Source organism: Numida meleagris, chromosome 6, assembly GCF_002078875.1.
Source record: "Numida meleagris isolate 19003 breed g44 Domestic line chromosome 6, NumMel1.0, whole genome shotgun sequence".
NCBI lineage: Eukaryota > Metazoa > Chordata > Aves > Galliformes > Numididae > Numida > Numida meleagris.
Window position 1 is genome coordinate 30,208,768 of NC_034414.1, and position 6,000 is coordinate 30,214,767.

At 33.7% G+C, this 6,000-nt stretch overlaps 1 protein-coding gene across 10 annotated transcripts in view; it reads left to right on the plus strand.

Moving 5' to 3' along the window:
- The window catches only part of FSIP1 (fibrous sheath interacting protein 1), a 76,722-nt gene that overhangs the window by 60,696 nt on the left and 10,026 nt on the right, over window positions 1–6,000 (plus strand). The window lies entirely within an intron of this gene.

A 6,000-nucleotide genomic window follows, 5' to 3' on the forward strand; every position in this document is an offset into this window, starting at 1 on the left:
CTGAGAGTAGTGTAGTATCCTCTAAAACCAACAATGTCATCATTAATTCATCAGAAACACAACTATGAACTTTGTCTTGGTTTTTTTTTTTTTTTTTTATTTTTTTGCCAAACCAACTGGACAAAGAAAATTCCAGCGTGCAGTAAAGAAAGTTCCAAGCAATTGGGGTGCACAGGGCTTTGTGTTTAAGCCATTGACCTTGTAATGTGATCACACAGGCTTTTTGTAAATTAATCTTTCAGATCTTGTGAGTGACATGTGAACTTTGACTTCATGGGCAAAAGACAGATTCCAGCTCTAGTGGAGTCACCTGTATTCCAAATGCATGATAAATTGACAAAACTTTATTTCTGAAAAACATGATTCTTACGGTGTTTTTGTGTCTTTTACTAGGAGAAAAATTAGGCATTTTCCCTTTTGTGCAGTGGTGTGCATTAGTGAAGTCAGCAAGATTTTTCTGACTTAAAATGATTAGAAATAGAATAATTTAAAATACATTTTAGCTATTCCTACAGCAATTACATGTTTCAAATTGCAAAAACATTGACTTTCCTGGAAGCTACAAACAGCCATACCATTTTACTTTTTGGTAATTTGTTTATTGTTTCTAGAGTTGTATTGATTTCCTTGGAAGTATAATTTCTTAGAAACAGTGTTTACGCAGCTCTTTTGAATTACGTCTGTTTTCTATGTGGGCATGTTTGGCAGAAAATGGTTGAAAAATTCAAACACTAGAATATTCTTGCATCATCTAGATAGTTTTACAAATTCCTTTCTTTTTACCATAAAACCTTTAGATTACTACATAAACAAAATACTTTTTTTTGCTGGTGCAGGGGAGTTGTTATGCCTGTGCTTAGAACATGCTCACGAGCACTGTTTGGTTTCCGGAGCACCTGTCGCTTGGCACTGCCCAGTGCGGCGGTGGCCCCTGCTGAACGCCGTCCTTGCTTCTGGTTACAATAGTGTAGCCATCTCTTTTTTTACCGCTCAGGAGTTTACCAGGAATGGAGGAAGAAAGGAAAGGGAAGGAGGGAAGGAAACATGCATACTGCATCATCTGATTATGTATCTTTGGGCACATAGCTTCCATAGTCAAATCAGACCTAATAGCTCAATAAAGACTTCTGGCTTTCTTTCTCTGCAGATATATGGATCTGTGCTTCTCATTGTAGGAACCAGGATAATACAAGTAATAATAGTAAGAGACTGCAACATTTCAAATGCATGTACTTTTCTAGAAGTCTTTGTTCTGAGACGTGAGACAGGACCTGTGACTGAGAAAAAGAACAATAGAAGATGCTGAAAGTGGATTTTATTTCAAAGGCCTGGAGAATTTAAAACTATAATGAATTTAGTGGCAGAAATAACAGTGAGGTTTTCCCACTCTCCCTCAAAAAAAAAAAGGAGGAGGCTGGCTCTTCTACCCAGTCGTACAATATTTGTGCTACTTCTAGTTAGGCAAGATCATAAAATACAGGCATATTAGTTATACTCATACAGGAAATTATCACTCCAGGAGGAATATTGTCATTGGTACTGTTACACATTTACTACATTTGTTGTACAAGCCTGAGGAAAACCTGTTATGGTTTTAGCAGTTAAAACTAGGGTTTACTTTAACTAGATCTACAGAAGAGTATCTTTGTACTTAGACAAAAAATGAATAATACAATTGTTTTGCATTTCAGTTTTTTTTTAATAGCTGTCAAATATTAAGAATATTAATAGGTCAACACTTGCTTTATCTTGGTTTTAGCTTTTTTATTGTTAAGTTGTAAATGTAAATTTTCTGACTTTGTGCGTTGAAATATTTCAAGGTTAAGCTCATCGTCTTGTACTTACTGAAAGGATTACCCCCAATCAATAACGGGTGCAGGGAGGCTTGAAGCACCAAATGAAATCTTTTCCCTGGGGCAATATTGTTCATCACGTTCTTCCTAAAGGCTTTTGGTTTTTCCTTTTGAACGGAAATAGAAGAGCCAGATGCAGGTATCTCATTTCAAAATAATTCTTCCATTCTTTAGGAAAGGAAAAGATCCTTCATTATGCTCTTTCTTTAAGAATTTTTTTTCAGCACTTTGTAAGATATATGCCCACACTGACAAGCACAGCTGCAACCTGACATTCCCTATAGAAACTTTGCATTTGCCCTGTGGCAACAAGCCCCACCAAACATAGAAAGTAAATCAAATTCTGTATTGATTCTTCTTTTGACCTCTCATAAGCAGAGGCTGAGATGTGGCAGAACTATCCCTAGTCTTACATGTTCATTTATACTCATGCATTGACTTCTCTCTAAAAAGCAGTGACAATTTGACAGGTTTTAGATGGGATGTTCCTCAGAGAGGCAGTCCCGTGGATCTTCATGCTGCAAAGTGAAGGGGTCAGAAATGTTTCATGAGCAGTAACTAGGAACTCTGCTTCTAAATGGGAAGAGACTAAATAGCAAATTAGGATCCCATACTCTCAATACTATATACACTTTTCTATTTACCTTGTGGGATGAACTGCAGTAAGAGAAGGAAATCTAAGCCAGAATAAAAAATGTAGTAAGAAAATCACATTTGTAAAAGAAACTTTTTTTTTTTTCCCCTTAACTTAGCTAGGTGGTCTACCTGTCTTACTTTGGTAGTGAATACTGTTCTGTCTTTTTATTCCATATACAGCAGAGCTTTCTTCATATATACTTCCAGTAGTGGGAGAGAATAATTCCATCTCCAAAATATATATCGCTGTTCAGGTTCACAGTATATCTTTATGTTGTACAGAAGAACTTAGTATTCTGAGGTGCTATGATACATGGGGCCAATTACAATAAGATTCACTTTAGAGTTTCTCTAGAGAATATAATGAAATATGGTTTGAACTCCTAAAATACCTAATGCATTATTATGTTTGTTTTTAAGCTTTAGCCTATGATTGCTTTGCCTGAGTCTTCATGGCTTACTGCTCTTTGGGTCAGTCCTTTTGTTTTTAGTGACACTAAACTACACTTAATTACATAAGTCATTTAGATGTGTTCGTGGCTTCCTTGTTTTCCTTCTTACTGGTTCAAGGGTTTTTATTACTTTTATTGGTGTTTTAGCACTTGCAGTGAAGTATTGCATGTTATGAAGAAACAAATCTCCATGTTATCTTTTTTTTCCTATCTATATTTTTCTCCAATAAAATATAGACCTGAAAGTATTCTTAAAATCTCTAGATGCAGTATTTTAAGATAGATATAATAAGACATTGTGGTACCATTATGCTGCATTGTGTCTATTAGTTGGGAAAAAATAAAAGCAAACATGAGAAAAAAAGGAAAAAATATATGTATTTTAACAGAAAACAGCTGCAACCACATCAAGGCGTTTTTGTCTGCTCTACTGGATTTGCTGCAAATTAAAGCCACAATTTAATAGCATGTGGGGAAGATAGTTCTATGGAATGAAATGTGTTAAATGCTTAATAACAAACAGTTAAAAACACAAAACAAGATGTTTAGGAAACTGTTTCTGAGGTACTTTTTCTTCAGTTGAGGTCATAAAATGAAAGTCTTATTCAGTCTAATTGATAGTAAATACCCATTCGGGAATTTATGTTATGTTTTTGCAAATATGGTCAGTGTGCTCAAATTAAATTTGCTTTCTAACCTAAGAATGCTTGGAAATACGTGAAGTCTAGTGCTGTAAAAACAGGGAGCTATCCATTGGTTGAGGAAGATTTTAGAAATGAGAGAAAATATTATGCAGTGACACATATGCAGCACAAAGCTCAGCTGTTTTTTTGTTGTTATTATTTTTAAATGCAGTAAACTAGATGAGCTAAGTGTTGAACTACTGAAGTTAGAAGAACTGAATTCTTGCAAAACGCCTGTTGTCGGTGTTGGAGTAGATTAATTTTGAATTTAAATTAGAGACTTTTATCATAATTTAGTATTTAATATTTTTTACAATATGACTTACTCGAATATCTTCATTCTTCAACTTTTTAGTTATGTTCATAAAGAATGGCAGATTATTATTGTTTAGTGACTACTAGGTTTGTTGATTCTCAGCAATGTATGCCTTTTACTTGAAGTCAGTAACTCTTTGCCTCTGTCATTTCACTTGGCAGACTTAGTTGCTTACGTAGTAACACTTCCCAACCACTAATTAGACTCTGTTATAACTTGGACAACAAAGATGTTTTTGTTTTTATATATATATATATTTTATTTAGGGTATAGTAGTTTATGTTTTAGGAGGGTGACACTTTACTGGATTTGGTCATAGTTCCACACTCAGGTATTTTAGGAAAAGATTAGTTAAATAGGAAAAATACGTCTAATTTAATTAAAATATGGCTTAAAATAATGTCTATGACCCTTTAATTCCTTTAATTACTTTTGTCTTTAGGTATCATATAGAATATATTCAAAATTTCCTTTGTTATTTATGAACTACTTGCTTTGTTGTGTAATACCTACAAGTTCTAAGTTAACTGGGTGATAAAATATTTTATTGTGCTGCAACAGTAATTCAAAACTCAGTAAGCTTTTAACTCACATTGGTCTTACGTTATAATAGCTCCTAAAATGAAAGAAAAAGCCAACCTACTAATGGAGTTATATTTCATATTTTAACAGTGTAGGTTTGAATCCAGTCTCCTCAATACTGTCTAGAGTCTAAACAGTTAATGCAAGTGGAGCTTCAGAGTAACAGTCTTCCTCAAATGCACGTATGCAATGTGAGAAATAAATACATAATCTCTTAAAACTTTAAAATATTTATTTTTAGTTAATAAATAGATGCCTGATGGGAATCTTAGGAACTTTAGACCTATGTGACATTTTCAAATTTTTCTTTTCTAAAGTTACTTCCTTAAAACTTTGGTGAGGATGTACAATTCAGATTTTGGTGCCCATGTGTGAAAACTTCGCTGCTAGTATGCAGGCAGTTGGAAAGTGTTATACAACCTGTAGATCAAAAGCTACAGTGAAATGAAACTAAACTTGAAAGCTTCAGAAAAAAGAAGGGTAAGAAGTACATCTTGGCTGCTGTAACAATTCAAAATGAAGCTTTCTGGAATTTTCAAAATTATGAAATCATTTCCAGATGCTTCCAAGCAGAAATTCACAGTTAATGAAGAGATTTTGGCCCCTTTATATCCTAGTGCAATATCATGAAAACTCCATAGCTGTGAGTAGTATCAGTTAGTGTCCGTGTCATCAAATGAAAATCATTGTGAAAGTTATTTTAGCTTTTTTTTTTAAAGTTACCCCTGGCAGCCAGTTGCTTTCTGTTTCTGAAGTCTGCAGAGTGTGGCATAGATGCTGAAGCAGTTTTTCATTATTTGAACATTTAAGCCACAAGCAATTAACTGGCTATTTTTAAGAAAGATAAAACAAAAAAACCTATTATGCGTCTTTGTAATGACTGAAATATGCATGTTTAAATTGTTTTTGCCTGCAAGGACTTGTCATAATTATATGTACATGTATGCCCTGTAGGCTATCTGTTAAAACTAAAAAAAAGATATTAACTGCTGCAATTACTGTGTCTCTCCAGAGTTTCACCCAGTTTCCTTGGTGTCTACTGATACTCTAAAGAAAGTTGTATAAACTCATGTTTGTTTTTAATATCTGTTATGATTTCTCTCTGTTAGAGAAAGGGGAAAAAATCCTGTATTTTTTTTCTATTTCCCATTTATTAATGAAATTCATATTCTTTTCTAAATTGCTGATGGTGTTTTAAGGCTGTTTGCTTGTTTGTTTTTCATGGAATATTTATTTGTATCCCTGTGCCTGATAATGGTTATTATGTTGTGGTTGTGGTGTCTTATGATGCTACAAGTTGAATTCACTTTTCAGTCAAGGATGTTAACAGTTGCCCACTAATCTCTTCTATACCCTTCTTTTTTTTTTCTTTTCTTTCTGTCTTTCTTTCTTTCTTTCTTTCTTTCTTTCTTTCTTTCTTTCTTTCTTTCTTTCTTTCTTTCTTTCTTTCTTTCTTTCTTTCTTTCTTTCTTTCTTTC